This window comes from Atractosteus spatula, chromosome 21, assembly GCF_055471065.1.
Source record: "Atractosteus spatula isolate fAtrSpa1 chromosome 21, fAtrSpa1.hap1, whole genome shotgun sequence".
NCBI lineage: Eukaryota > Metazoa > Chordata > Actinopteri > Semionotiformes > Lepisosteidae > Atractosteus > Atractosteus spatula.
In genome coordinates, this window is record NC_142726.1 from 12580751 (window position 1) to 12596321 (window position 15571).

Consider the following 15571-nt stretch of genomic DNA (forward strand, 5'->3'; position numbering starts at 1 on the left):
GTTCGCAATAGAAGATCATTAGTATTGTTGTTGTTATCATATATCCTTGATGGATCAAAAATTAATGACTCTGATATAATGATGGCTTTACACAAATTGTAAATACAGTATTAGGAGGGGGAGGGAGTGTATTTGTTGTGCAGAAGCCATTGTATGTAAACTTCAGTCTAAGCCCTAACTGAAAGATTCTGTTGTTCTATAGTAGCATTTTCATGTATCACTTGAACAATCCATTATTTAAATTATGCTATAAATTTTGCCAAGATAAGATGTCTCTATTTTTAGTTGCATCAAGTAAAATAGTTTCTTTGCTAATTGCACCATGTAATTAATGATATTGTGTCTTTCTTAACAAAAAAAAAACAAATACTATTACTGAGTTGTTAGTTTTCTCATTTGTTTACATATCCTGTGTGGTATGTACACTTTTCCTTCTGGGAGGTCAGTTCTGAAAGGTTTTTAAATGCTCAGACATTTGTATCCCAAGCAGTTTAGGAAGTAAAAAAAAATAATTGCTGATCTCAAGCATGCCTCTGGCCTGGACTACAGGAAATGTGTTTCCTCACAGTCTGAACTCAGGACATTTGAGGTTTTACATACCTTTGTTGCAAGACCAAACGTCAAACTAAAAGTCTGAACTACATTACCTGTGCTACTTAAAAATGAGCATGAGACGGGTACATTTTCATATAAAAAACTTTAAAACCAAGCCCCAAATTGTAAAAAGGTTCAGAAGCAACATGCATACATAGGCTATGCATTTTAAAGACCTGTTGTTACTGGAGACGGTAAGCCTAGGAAAAATAAAATAAACGTTTTGTGCAGATATACTGTACACTAGTTACAATTATACCATGGCATTTAATACCTAGTTGTTCTCCAGTATATACAGTCTACTGCCTTTCAATGAAAATTTATCCTGAAAGCTATGTGGCACCCTGGTCATATCAGAGTGCCCTCCATAGTTTCTCTAGACCCTTCAGTGCTGCTCTATCTCATAGTTAGTGACACTTCCGTTTCGGGCATTTTCATGAAGAGCATAATAATGCATTAGAAGCTCGTCAGTAGCAGTCAGTACTCATTTAACTTACAGTATAAGGCCATTGGAAATATTATCCCATATTGCTGACTTTAAAGTGATCTTTCAATATACCTTAGCTGCTATAAATCCTATGTGCCATATGATTTTTTGTTGGTTTCTTTTTGCTCCAAGATTAAGGGTATATACTGCCTTTATTGGTGGATGTCTTCTCTTTTGAAAAAAAAAAGCATTACAATTTAAATGTTACTTCATATAAACACAAACCACGATTTTCATGTGTTGGTGCATATTTAAAAGCCACTTCAAAGAAGAAAACTGGTCTTTAACTTAGAAACATTATGTTTAATTTTCACTTTGGAAGAAAGATCTAGATCAATAACCCAGGAAGCAATCAGCACACACTTCTCATTTTAATTTGCAGCTTAAAAGGATGTCTAGTTTCTAACTGTGCAACTTAACGGTAAGTAAATACAGAGGAAATATGAATTTAGTACTACAGGATATGACATGCTTATGCATGAAATCCTGGTTAATGGCAATAAGATAAAATTTATCTAAAGATTCCCATCCTCGTTTTTAGGGTTTTGACTGATTGATTTCCGCTTATTCAGAGAAAATTATACCCTTGAAGGAATGATCTGCCACAAGTCTATATAGCCGAACACACCTTGTTGCATACAGAGGTCATTCCCTGTCAATGTGCAGTGAGATTTGCATTGCTGTTTGATCTACTTTGACCTTATGCCTCTGTCATTATGTTCTACTGCTGTGTTTAGCTGCAGTTGTATTTTCTCATATGTTAACTACATGTGCAGCTACAGTAAATGTACACAATTGGGCATAATGTCCTTTGCTTTATGACAAATATGCTTTATTTGTCAAGACATTTTTGCCCTTACATACTTTAAAATTGTCTTACAGTGCATAATGTAATTTCATGTGATGGCTTTCGTTTCTTCACCTCAGTAGGAACCTAATTCTCAAATACAACACTTTTATTTAAACATTAACAGACTTTCTTGTGAAAATGGCACAAGACTGTGAGGCAAAACTGACTAAAGAGATTTCTAATTCAAGGTTAAATTAATATCAATTTCCAGAAATTAAAAGATTTTTTAAAATCAATTAAACCATGTACACAACACTAATTTCATTAGCATTATTTTAAATGTGTGTGTTATGTGCTGTATGTCTAAAGAGTATGGCACCTTTTTATCAGGGTTGCATTTTTACAAGTCAAAATGTCAATTTGCAGTGACAGAATATGACATCCCAGTGCCAGGAGGCTTAAACCAAATGGAAGCTTGGGCAAATTGATTTTGATTTTATTCCAAATCATTCAAAATGTTTCACTTTAATGCAAACTGATCAGAATTTATCCAAAGCCTGGCATAGTAAAATAGTGGGGGAAATTAAATCTGTCATTCTTATAATCATGCATCATTGAGGTGGTTCAGTTTAGATAAGCTCAGCTGGAGCCCAAACTAACTCTGACCACTTTATATAGTATTTAACAACTAAGCAAAGTATTTTAATACTACTGGTGTTGTTAAAAATAAATTAAAGTTACTGTTTTACATATAAAGAGTAGTTTTACATACACATTGCCATGAGAGAATTAATGTTGTACAATAACTTAACATACATTATTTCAAACATTAAATACTCACAGAGAAATACAAAAAAATAAATTCAACAGGACAGTTAAAAAAGCCTGTAATTGCAAAGATGTAATTTTCTCCGCTGTGTAATAGTAGAGGTGCTCATCGACCGAACACGTGGTGGAATGGGGTAAACAGCATTTCATCTCAGACTAGAGTTTAGGGACATTTTTACCAAGCAACACAAGGAAATCACAAGGAACGAATGTTTAAGGACGTATACCAGTCTTGAGATCGAACTATAAAAGTGATGACACTTAGCCAGGTTTCACCTTAGCTGTGCTGAAGGCTTATCCCCTTTACAAGGGCAGTTGAGAAACTGGGTTTAAATCAGGAAGGCCATTCAGTGCTAGCCAGGCCACTTTCTCTTTCAGTCGAGACAGTAACGGTATATATGGTACTCTGCCCAGTTCAGGCCTTCCGGAGGCACCTGAGATTTGAGACAAATCTTGGCAGAGGCCTTTGTCAACAAGCAGCTTAAAGACCACAGTAACAATGACAGATGAATTGTCCATTTGAATGATCAATTTTGGTCAAATATCAACCTTTTTAAACAATGGCATTACCAGATTTTGGCAGAAGAGGCTTGTTAATTTCTGGAAAAAAAGGTGAAAGGTAGGGAAGTTCGTTAATTAATTTGTTTTAGTTATTTATTTTATTTTATATTTTGTAGTTTTTCTTTCTTACGCTGTGAAATGAAACTAAAATATGTTTCTCTTTCTTTTCATTTTGATATTATTAATTTTTCTTACTATTCTATAAGAAAAGCATTTAATAATGTAATGCATACCTTTCAAATTATATCCATACTTTCTATTAATGTAAAAATAATTTGAAGAGTTGAAAAGGACATTAAATCTGTAGTGCTAAAACTAGTGTGACTACTGTAATTTACTTAATGGTATTTATTATATTATATAATTGGATCTATAGATAAACAGAAACAAGATGAGAAAAATGTATTATTTCTGTGAAATAACTGATCCTTTGTTTAGAAAGAGAGATCACATGTCTGGGCTTTGAGACAAACGCTGACTCACTTGAGAGGGGCTCCTTCTGCGGACTGCTCTACAGCAGATCATCTTGATATGTGTCTTGCTAAAAAATAATTTGAAAACATTGTTCTGTACTCATTTATCAAGAATAATCACCAGCAGCCCAAGTAAATAAGATTTTTAGTAACTGAAGTTTTAAAGCTGGCCTTGTGAGCGTCTTAAAATGCAGGTTTAATTTGTATGATCTTGTTAGATAATTACACTATGGGAGAATGGAACAAGCTCCTAGGTCATGTTGTTGAAGCCAATACCCTGGTTTCATTCTAAAAACAGGTGGTTGAGATTCTTGGATCAATTAACTACTTACTACTAAACGGTCTGGATGGTCCAAACAGCCCCTTCTTGTTGTTGTTATTAGTCTTTATGGACACAATAAAATGTATTCTTTGCTATATGGAAGTCACATGACTAGACGGTGAGTCAAACACTGACTCACACTAGTGGTCATTATTACCAACACAAGGCACTTTACAGAAAGCTATCATAACTAATGTTTTTTTTCACACAATTTGATTTTAAAACAGGGCTCTTTACTTGCTACTCCAGAAAGCTGACAAACTATGCATTTTTTTATTGAGTATCTTCCCACAGATGCAACTATCTCAATAGCAAACCATGCAAATGCTTTCATAGAAAGCTATCAACTGTACAATAATGAAATGGCAAAAATGTAACATATATCCCAAGCCAACTGTGACTGGGATTCCCCAAAAGGGCTGTGCTCAACTGGCTGCCGAGACACACCATTCCTCCAACTGGCACTAGCCTTTATATCAGGCACTTAGGGTCTTCTGTGCCAAAAGGATCTGACAGGTGTCCACGTAAAAAGAGCATGTTTGCTGGCACTCAATCTCCCCAATGCACAACAGGGACCATAGCAGTAATGCCCAGTCTCAAACGATTGACGATTCAAAGATGGTGGGTATGTAATGCTAGAAAAATAGTTTGTTCCAAATTTCAGAGAAAACAACATTCAATCCTTCTGAATTTTCTTATTATTCTATAATTACAATTTAAATGTTGCCATAGGCACAAAGGAATGATGAGCAGGCAGTAAAATCAAAATTACACTACGATTTCTCTTCTGAGAACTTTTGTAGCAGTTACTCTTAACATGTTGTTAGAGTGGATGTAGCTCGTCTACTGTAGGTTTATTCTGAAAACACAACTGGGAGATCTAAAGCGGATTCTACATAAGGTCAGCATTTTCCTTTTCGAGATATGGCTTAAGGTGCCATTTAATGTGTTGGAAGACAGGATCTAATAGATTGATACACAGGTTTTGACATGCTATTTGAGCACGTAGCTTGCTATAATTGGTCACGTCACCATGCATTAAATTAACAATATATAGAGAAGTGCCCTGAAACAAATGTCTTTAGTGAATCCATCAGATGTCACTACAAACTGCATGTGACTGCTATCCAGGAGCGGCCTATTGTAATACTCTTTTATGCAGTTCACCAATTATTATTAGAGATCCTCTTATTTTTTACAGTGTGTTCCAGCCCTGCTGACAAAATGCTATCATCATATGAGCCATAAGTGGTCAATGAATAAATTACCACTGTCTTCTGGCAAGCTGGCCCAAATTTAAGACCCAATAAAGGGCAAGCTAATGACCTTGAATCTGGATCCAGTCGCTGGTGAAGATGCCTAGCTTGTTGCGAGCGAGCTGTTTTACTGCAGCAGATGATTCTTCTGTTACTGTCACAAACTATAATCGCATTAAAAGATGCCTTCGATTAGATGCAAAAACTGTTTCTAAGAATTGAAAGCTCACTAAATACTTCTCGTCTTAATTAACTGATATTTTAATCAGTTCAAATTCAATCTGAGTCAAAGGTTTGATTTTTCTTTTATGCATAAAATCTCACAGTTTTACTAGTTTTATAATTCATGTGGCTGGTCATAAATATGCTCTCTGGCTCTCTGGTAGTGCTGGAGAGGTGACTATGGTGGAACTTAGGATAGCAAATTAAATCCAAAGTGTTCTGCATTATTCCATTACCTTGAAGGGTGGATGATCTTTAAAATGCAGGAAAGCAGAGTACATGCAGAACGTTATATGCAAATTAAAGAGGATATGGGGCAGCAGAGTGGAGCAGTAGTCTCGTAGCTGAGTGGATATGGGTCTAAACCCCTGGCTGTTATACCTTTGAGCAAGGCTGAGATTTCTTCAGTAAAAATATTGAGTTGTGTACTGTAAATACACAGAAGTTATCTATAAAGTTATTTGACATAAAAGTATCAGTGAAATAAATAACCTTAATTATTAGTTTTCCAACATAAAACATATGAAACACATTTTTAGGGCACTCTACTTAAACAAGAGTCACCTACGGAGCATTTAACTCAGGGAACAAGATACTTAAATAATTCTGTCGCAGTTTCTCTAAAAAAAATTAAATAATAAATGAATGGTCGAAAAAAAGGAAATTAAAATTTGATAGGCTACAGAAAAAAACAACAAAAATATATATGTAATTGAATTACTGTATGTTAAAATAAGTTGTGTATGTAGCTGTCAGGAATGCTTCACTTCTGTCTGTGTTCCTTCCCTTTCTAGCTTATGATATTCAGTTTTAGTTAAGTTTTGTTTAGCCACTGAAGACAAAATTCACCTCCACCCCCACCGTTGATCTACTTGTAGGGAACAAAAGAATGCATTGAAAGTCTGGAGGTTTATTTTATTTACAGAGGGAAGCATTCAATGACAGAGAACTGCATTATGTTACAAACACAATAAGAAAATATTACAAGAGCATCACAAATAATAACAAAACAGATATACAGTATGAATGGTCACTTAGGTAAAATGTAGGCAAAGCTGCTGGTACCACCAGTTTTGTTCATCAGTTGTATATTTTATATTAATTAGTAGTAAGTTTTCTCACCTGTTTTCTCGCTATGCCTTCCATGAGAGGCATTTTGCAAAACTGAAGCAAATGGGAACTGAAATTCATGTTGTACCATAAAGTAAAAAAAGAGACCCCTTTTTTCACAATCTGTATTACCCATCACATTACACATTCACACTCCAAACACTTTAGTAGCATATGGATTTTGAGTAGCAAACGCATACACGCTGGCAGTGATCCAAAGGTTCAAGCAAGGTAGAGACTAGAAATTTAACCCACACGCACTTCAGTCGCTGATATTAAACACAATTAGCAATCTGGCTCATGAGATGTCTAGGTTTTTAGAACGGGGCCTTTTCTATTAGCTGAAAATAAAACATGAAGCCACACCTACAGAACAGCTTTTGTTGGGCAAGCAGGGTGAGACCCACAACAAACTGCAAAGCTGCATTTGTAGCTAAATAGCGAGGGGGTGTCATGTTTTGTCAATTGCGATATTAATAAGTACACCAGCATATGCTACAAGAATATGGCTTGTTTACTTCACAGAGTTCGCCGTCTTTCTTAAGGATCTTTTAAATAATCATCAGGGACGCCTTTGCAAACAGGGCTTCATCTTGCATAATTCCCCTGGCAACTCCTAGTGAGCAGAGAGCACTGTGGCTGCTAATAAGGGTATTCATCATGAGACGGCCTATTTTTGGCATTGTCTATGACAATCTCAGTAACTTACAATTGTCCCTTGAATATGAACTTATCATTTAATTACACTCTGAGAGACTGCCTTTCCTATCAACATGCAGGTTAGTTAAGCAAAGAATTTTCTAGTCAGCCCAAGCCTGATTGGATCTCATTCTGACAGCAGCACATCTTGACAGGGTAAGAGCTCCGCCTGATATTTTTGCAGCTGTAAAAGGGAACAAGCTTGGTTTTGGTTGGATGTCTAACACTCTGTCTATCTTTTTGGTTGCTTTTTTATCAGGGAATCAAGCATTCCTTATATATCCACCTATGTTTAAAAACAGATTAAACAATCAGCAAGAGATTATTATTCCTCTTTGGTTGCTTTCTGCAAGATTGCATCATCTATTTAATTTATATATTGGAATACAGTATGGTCAGTTTTATGTCCTGTATGATTTTTATGTCCTAGTTTCTTTGTGCACAAAATCTGTATTTGCATTCTAAACCTTGGACTTGAAAATCTTCAGGTGTGCAATATGTGTCTTGCTCATTGACAAATAATTTGAAACATGCTTCTTTCATATTTAAGTAATGTGATACATTGGTATCAAGACTAGTTAACTAAAAATAAATTCCATGGTATTTGCTTTACATGTATGTTAGCAACGTAACACGACATTCAGAATGCACACAAATCTATATATTAAGATTTAGGACAATGAGCTAATAGCTTATGAAGGATATGAAACTTCATAAAATATATGTGCTTATGTATGTGTATTATACTAATTGGATGTTCCTTTTTTCTGACACCTTTCCAGCATCTGCCAAAAGTCAAAGTCTGCCATTGTTCAAAATAAATTGCTTTTAATGGGAGAGAGGATCTTGGCACTTTTGTGCAACAGAGTTACGGCACTCTGGAGGAAACAAAGTCCTGCCAATAAAAGTTCCATGCTGGCTTTAGCTGCAACTTCAAATGAAGACGTATGTCAAAGAGACAGAGTGAATGGGGTCTGGAGAAGTTTCACACTGCAGATACCCTTTAAAAAGCACAATAAATTTGAGTTTAGACATGTAACAAATGGAATTGTAGGCTGAAGTTTTGGACATTTTTCCCAGATGATTGGAAAGAATATAGGGTAGTTAAAGTTTAATATCCTATTATGTGTATTGTTTTACTGAGTGGTCGGTAAAGCTGAGTTCCCTTGAACTTCAGTGGCTTTTCAGCAGCTGGCGACAGAAGTACTGCAGAATTCTGCAATGAAAGGCCAAATTGTAGGCCATATTAAGAGCTTTGTGTGTGTGTTTTCCTCCAGTGTGCAATTTGCAGGCTTTTTTGAAAGAAAAGAGCAGCTGCCAGTGTTTTGAAAGTAGTGGGGAACTACAAAAGGTTATTTGAGTATTCTGAAAACTTGCTAAAAAACAAGTTAGTTACCTTACTAGGCTGAAAATCTTTTGTCTGGAAAGTGAAGATGAGGTTACCTTTATTCTCTGAGAACACTTTACATTTTGTCTATATTCATGTCTTCTCACTGGACAAAGGCCTGTTGACTGTACATTTTTGTCCAATACATTACCAAAAGTACAATAAGGCTTATTATCATTATTAACAATTGTGTTATCAATTTATAAACAGGAGATTATTGTATATTTTTCGTCAATGTGTCTTGTTTTGCATTCAGATTGAATGTTTGATTGGCATATAAAATATAATTAATATTTCTTTAAAAATGATTTCATTTATTCCTGAATTTTATTTTTTCCAATGTCACACTAAATTACATTGAACATAATAAGCAAGGTTACAAATGAGAGGAGGTCACAGTTAAGATATGCATGTCAGAATTTAATCAACATTAATTTAGATTGGTATTGTCCTTAATAAAAAGTTATTTTTCACACATAAAATTGTACGCATGTTCCATGTTTTGTGCAAACCTCGTAAACCCACGGAGCTCCACTTGATACTGTAGCTGTGATATGTGCTGTTTTTGCATTTCTTCAATACGGATTTATATCTTTTGCTTTCAGAAAGGTTGTAATATTTCACAGGATGAAGTGCAAAACAGTGCAGGCGCATGTGTTTGAAATACAGTATCAGCATATATTGTAATCTTCTCTTTTTGATAAGGCTGTTCGTGACCTGAGAATCTTGAACCACAAAAGACTTTTTTTTTTAGAATTCAGGCTCAAGTGTTCCTCAGTGATCATTAGACACCTCTTTGCAGTGATATTGGTAAATTAGAACAGGTGCACTCTTCCTCCCTTTAAGCATTCAATGATAACATAAATGACTGCAGCCACTTTCTTAAATGCCATTTTTTTTATTCTCAGCCCTGTCAGAATTCCCTTTCAAAGACGTCTGATTGGGTCGAGTCTCATCACACTGTCACCCAACTCACTTTTCATTAGGCTGCTCCTCTCTGTTAGCCTAGCCAAGCAGAAGAACTCAAACACATGCGCAAATTAAATCGACATCCAAACTCCTCCAATATACAAAGCAATTTAAATGATATTCATTAGAGCGATGACAAGTCCTGATGAGGCTTTCAGGAGAGGAGTCCTTCAGCTTTTGCAGACTCTGTTTCATAACCACTGAGGCGTGACTGCTGCGACTGTACCTCCACTTAAAAAAAGGGAAGAAAAAAAAATGCAGCCAATATTAGGTCCCTTCCTGACACACCTACCTCATTCTGTCCTCTTCATTGGTTTATAATTTCATTTTTTGCAGCTTTCTAAAATGTCAGAGAAATTTAGAAGGTATAGTTCACTGATTTTGTCTTCCAGAAAAAACAAGGATGTATATTCCAGAGAACGTTTATTCGGGGGAAAAAAATGTTTTGTTTTTTATTGTAGTTAAAATTCTGGTCCACAGCCTAATATGTGACAGCAGAAATATCAATTTTATTTATTTGACAACAACTAAGTTAATTTAAGCTTTTTTTAACATTTTAAGGCTGAATTTGTGTCTATCTCCATCAAATTAGACTGAATTACATAGATACCATGGCTAGCATTATAGATAGTTTCTTTAAATGTTGAATTCACAAATGCCAAATGACCTTAAACCTTGTTATACATGCATACAGTTTATTTTCATATATACATGGACTGTAAATATACTTCTCAGATTTACAGAGCTCCAGTTCATTTCTTTGTTCTGTCTTCTTTTTATTTAATTCTCATTTTACTTGTCTAGCATTGATTTTTACCGACTTAGACACATCTAAAAATTTTGCTTACTCGGGTATAATATGTACAGGTAGTGGACAGAAAAAAAAATTGAAAACAAATGGGTAAAAGAAGGATACCAAGTATATTGAAAGCAAGGATTTAAACACGGGTGGTGCTCGTCCATTAATAGAATAACATCCCAGCAAGCTTAGGGTCACATATAAACACGCAGAACGGGCCTGGTTGTCTATAGTTATGACTAGTATGGCTGCAAAGGGGGACTCTCGGTGATTTTGAAAGAGGGGTGATTGCTGGGGGACATTTAGCAGAACCTTCAGTGCCTAAGGTGATGTCAGCATGGAAATCTGAGGGACAGACCCCATCACTGATTGATCTCAAGTGCAAGGCAAAACAGGAGAGCAACTACAGATCAATTGACTGCAAATTTCAGCCTGAAGCTTAATCAAAATGGTTCGCTGGGAACTCTACATGGAGAGATAACATACGTAGGTTGCATGCAATGTGCAAACGTCTCATCACACCTGACAATGCCTTTTTGCATAGACTACGGACTAAAGGTCCAGGAGAAATGTGATGTTGTCAAATAAATCATCCTTTACTATGTTCTCGGCGACTAGACAAGAGCACATGTGGTGCCAACCTAAAGAATACTACAGCTCAACAATGAATGGTTCTGGTGGTTCCATAACTTTGGGAAGCACATTTTCCTGGCATGGTTTGGGTGCAGGCAAGGTCAACGCTAATCGCTGCTCAATGGTGCTAATCGTCTTGAACCCATTTTGCGGTATTCCTCTTCTGCTGGGAGGGGTGTCTTCCAGTGGTATTATCCATACTGTATGTAATGACCTGCTCAGTCACCAGAGCTGAACCTAAGCAAACATTTATGGGATATCATGGAATATTGCCAGAGACAGTATTTTCCACCTCCGTCAACCAGTCATAGGTTGATTGACTTTCTCAAGGACAAATGGTGCTGCATCATTTCTGCAGCGGTCCCGATGCAGGCTGATTCTGAAACATAGTGTATACTGGCTGTACTGGCCACATGGTGTGACCCAAAGCCCAATTAAGTGACTTTACATTGGTGTTTTATTTGGGCTACTACTGTATCTTAATTAAATATTGTAAAAATAGATGTCAAACAAATTCAGAAAAATGGGAACAAAATACCAATAACAGAATCATAAGTGATAATGAAATATGAAATATGGTAGTATCAAATTGAAAACATTAAGAAATGTGTATCAGATATGAAATCCTTGAGTATTACCACAATTCCAGCAGTTCAGACACATAGACCTCATCAGCTCCTTGTTAGATGGCTGTTGGATGTTCTATCACTCTTGCTGTATTTATGCTGCAAGCCAATAATGGGTGGTGAGTTACAGCTATGTCCTGCAGATGGTATTCTCAATAGATGGTAGATGGTGTTGATTCATCTCATCGATGTTTCATTGGTCTCAGGTTGGGAAGAAAGCTGGCCACAGCAATACCCCTGCTGTATTTTCATGACAGTGTGCCATTGTACTTCTGGCACTATGCGGTCCCACATTATTCTACTGCAATATCAGCAATTAAAGAATGCCTTGCAGGAACGAAGGAACTTTCGGCTCGAGGACTCCACTGATGTATTGCTGAGCAGTAGCTCAGTCTAAGCGGTGCCCTAAATCTGCATGAAGCAAAGGTGTTCTTGTGTAAAAGTAGATTCCTTCCCCTCATTATTGCACATCTACTGCTGCAGCTCTAGGGTCGAACAAAGCAACAGTCAGCATTACGCTTTTCACAGTATCTTTCACGCATACAACACTTCAACACTCTCTCTGCTGCCATCTGCTGCCATGGTGATTTCACCTCTCAGCTGTCAACATTATCACTGAACAACCTCTAAGCATGTAAATCATTTTCATGCAAACAGAAAGCTACAATCATTCTGCTGATGCATAGATTATTTCCTTCTGGACTCTCTAGTGGTGTAGTCACTGTGGTCTGAAAGTGATTATACAAATGTAATCGCATGAATGTAATGGTCTAGGGCCTATGTGGTAACCGTCTTCCTTCCCAGATGTGGCCTGTCCCTCACCGATCTGGTGTCCTGCTTACACTGGATTCATCGGTTGATTACTTAAGTGGAACATTTTATTCTTCAGGCAACGTATCTCACAGAAAGACCATCTTCACAGGTCGATAGAGACCAGGTGATCTTACTCAAATAGAATATGGCCATTTCTTTCTCAATTTTCCATTTATTAAAATCACATTTTTAAATGGCTATTTATACAGATTCTTAATCATCTTATTGTGTCAATTTCATCTCAGCACAAACACCAAACGTTCAGCACCTGGTCTTTTTATACAATTCCATAACTTAAGCTAATTACCTTGTTATCCCAGGGAACAAGACTACTCCATGTTACTTAATCAACAAACCTATATACTCACTGTTTAATATGGAAATAACATGATATATACTCAATGAACTACTGATGTAAAAGCGAGACTTTTACATTTTCATTGTTCATCAGTATACTGTATACTGTATATTTATGAGTACTGTGATCCCCACATGTTCTGTGATGTAAAAGCTGGAGATGACCAAATCACATCAACGCCCCCAGCAACCCCTCCAAAAACCCTTGTGAGAAGCACATGAGATGGTCTAAACATTTTGAGTTTGAATTGTAGTACTCATCAAAGAATTTATATATATATATATTTAATCAGAGAGCTATTAAATGCTTAAAATTTTTATTTTAACATTTAATTTACTCATTTATTCCAGAAGTAGTTGGGATCAGATCAAGTGGACATAAAGTAGGTTCCCAAGAGAAGCCAGGCGGAATTGTTTTTAAATTCCAGTGACCGTGAAACGTAAAATAAATCCAACAATGTCTTCCGAGTTTTATTTTACCTTTTTACCTTTACGTGCTTTACGTTTATACATAAAAAGTCTAAATGAATGCATTTATGTTTCTAACACACTGCTGTTATTATTATTGCTAGCATGATATTATTTTTCTAAAAAAAATACTTTCTTATCATTGTAATTTCTTAACAGCCTGTGTCTAAGAAAACATTGTGTTTGCTATGACCTCTCGGGATGATCCTTTTTCAGCCTTTTTTAATATTTCAGTTTTCCATGTAGTTTCTGGAGGCTTGGATGGGATGCATTCCTTTTCTGGTTTCCGAGTTCATTTTGTATTTAATTCTTCTCCTCTGAGTAATCAAAGCCAGGAATGGGCCTTGTTTTAAATCAAATCACATTGGCGAAAACTGAGAGAATAATGATCAACAAAGGTGAAAACCAACTGCCTTGATTTATCCTCAAATAAAAGCAGCTTGAAATACTGATAATATAAACCCCATTTTTTTTGTTTGAGCATTATAGTCACGAAAGGCCTAGTTCACCAGTTATGATCTTTTTGCTATGTCTAGTAATAGATACCTCCAGGGTGGTAATATCATATAGCCCTTCGAAATGAGGTTATTGCTATATTGACACTATACAAATCAATGTCATCTGATTCTTCTCAGGTTGAGTCCCTTTATACTCTGTAATAAGCCTCTCAGTATTAATCCACCAATCAGAAATCTCCACACTGCCATATGCCGATGAATGTTTGAGTATTAAGATAAAATACCGCAATGGATTCTAAAGTTTTTAATATTAACTGGTAATGTAATACTTCTTTTTATTTTCATCCAGAGGGATAGAGAATTTTGCACGCCAGACTAGGGGACTTAAAAAGGTTATAATATCTGGGGGGCAATTTTCCACTCTCCTATTATAATAAAGCATGACTTATTTAATTTAGTAAGGTCAAAAATTGACTTCATAATTGCTGTTTCTGTAAGTATGGCAGTTTTGTTTTACCCTTTTATACTGGAATATAATTTAACTTGAATGTCCATTTAGGAGTAGATATTTAACTTAATAGAAGGGTTATGTTTAGACTGTGCTAAGCACTGTCCCTAGTCACCTTGCTTAAACTGAAAAACCTCTTAGGCTGTCACATATTACTCTATATTCTCCTTCACCTGTACAATGTCTGAAGCTTCTCTGTAAAACTTGACATGAGACACCCTACAAGAGATTTTAACTTTATTTAAAATTGAATTTCTCTGACTAGAAAAGTCTTTACTGCTCATCAAAGGGCCAGTAGATTGCTGAGTTTTTATTTATTATAAGACCAAATGCTAATCTTCTTTATTGTCTATCTATGAAGATTGCTAAAAGGCATCACAGAGATCTGACACTGATGATGCTCACAGTTCAAATCAGCTGCTTCAATCATACATTTTCACAAAATTAACTGGAATTGAAGAAAACTAACATACACTGAAATACTGTTTGTATCTCATTTTATGGTTTTAAACTATCATAAATGCTTAATAATTTGCTGCAGAAGTGTCTCTAATACCAGAGGACAAACATTCAGTATTTCTTAGGCCCTGTTGAACTGAATTTACACTGCAGTGCTCTTTTGATGCAGTGTAACACTGACTGAGAAGGTGTGCATGTGCCTGCTATTCCTGGACTGGAAAGTATCTCAGCCTATTCTGCAAAAACCTTTTGTAAAGCAACACAACCGTGGAAACCTAAAGCACTTTGTGCATTAGTTTCCAGGTCACAGAGGTGAATGACAGGGCAATAAGATGATGTCAGGCGAGAGTAAAGGATGTTTGTTTAACTAGGCGAGCTACCAGCAAATACAAAGCATTAAATGTCTTGATGGAGACAATGAAAGGCTGTCTCTTTCATTGCTGAAATGGCTCTCTTCTGGCAAATGTCCTTTTTCTGCAGGTCAGGCCAGTGGCTGGAGGGGATGACGATAGAATGGCAGTCAGGCAGGGTGTCCCAAGAGAAGACAAATTTACCAGTTTGCCTTTGTCAGGAAAGATTATTTTTGCTTAGTAATAATACCCCTGGGATAAATTGGGCAGGAATTCTATCAGCTATGATGCACATAACTTGCAATATAGGATGAATCCAGATAAAGATGCTGCCTTGTGTAATTGCAGCAATTAGAACAGCACATATTTTGGCTAAAATGGCCATAATATCTGTATTGGGGG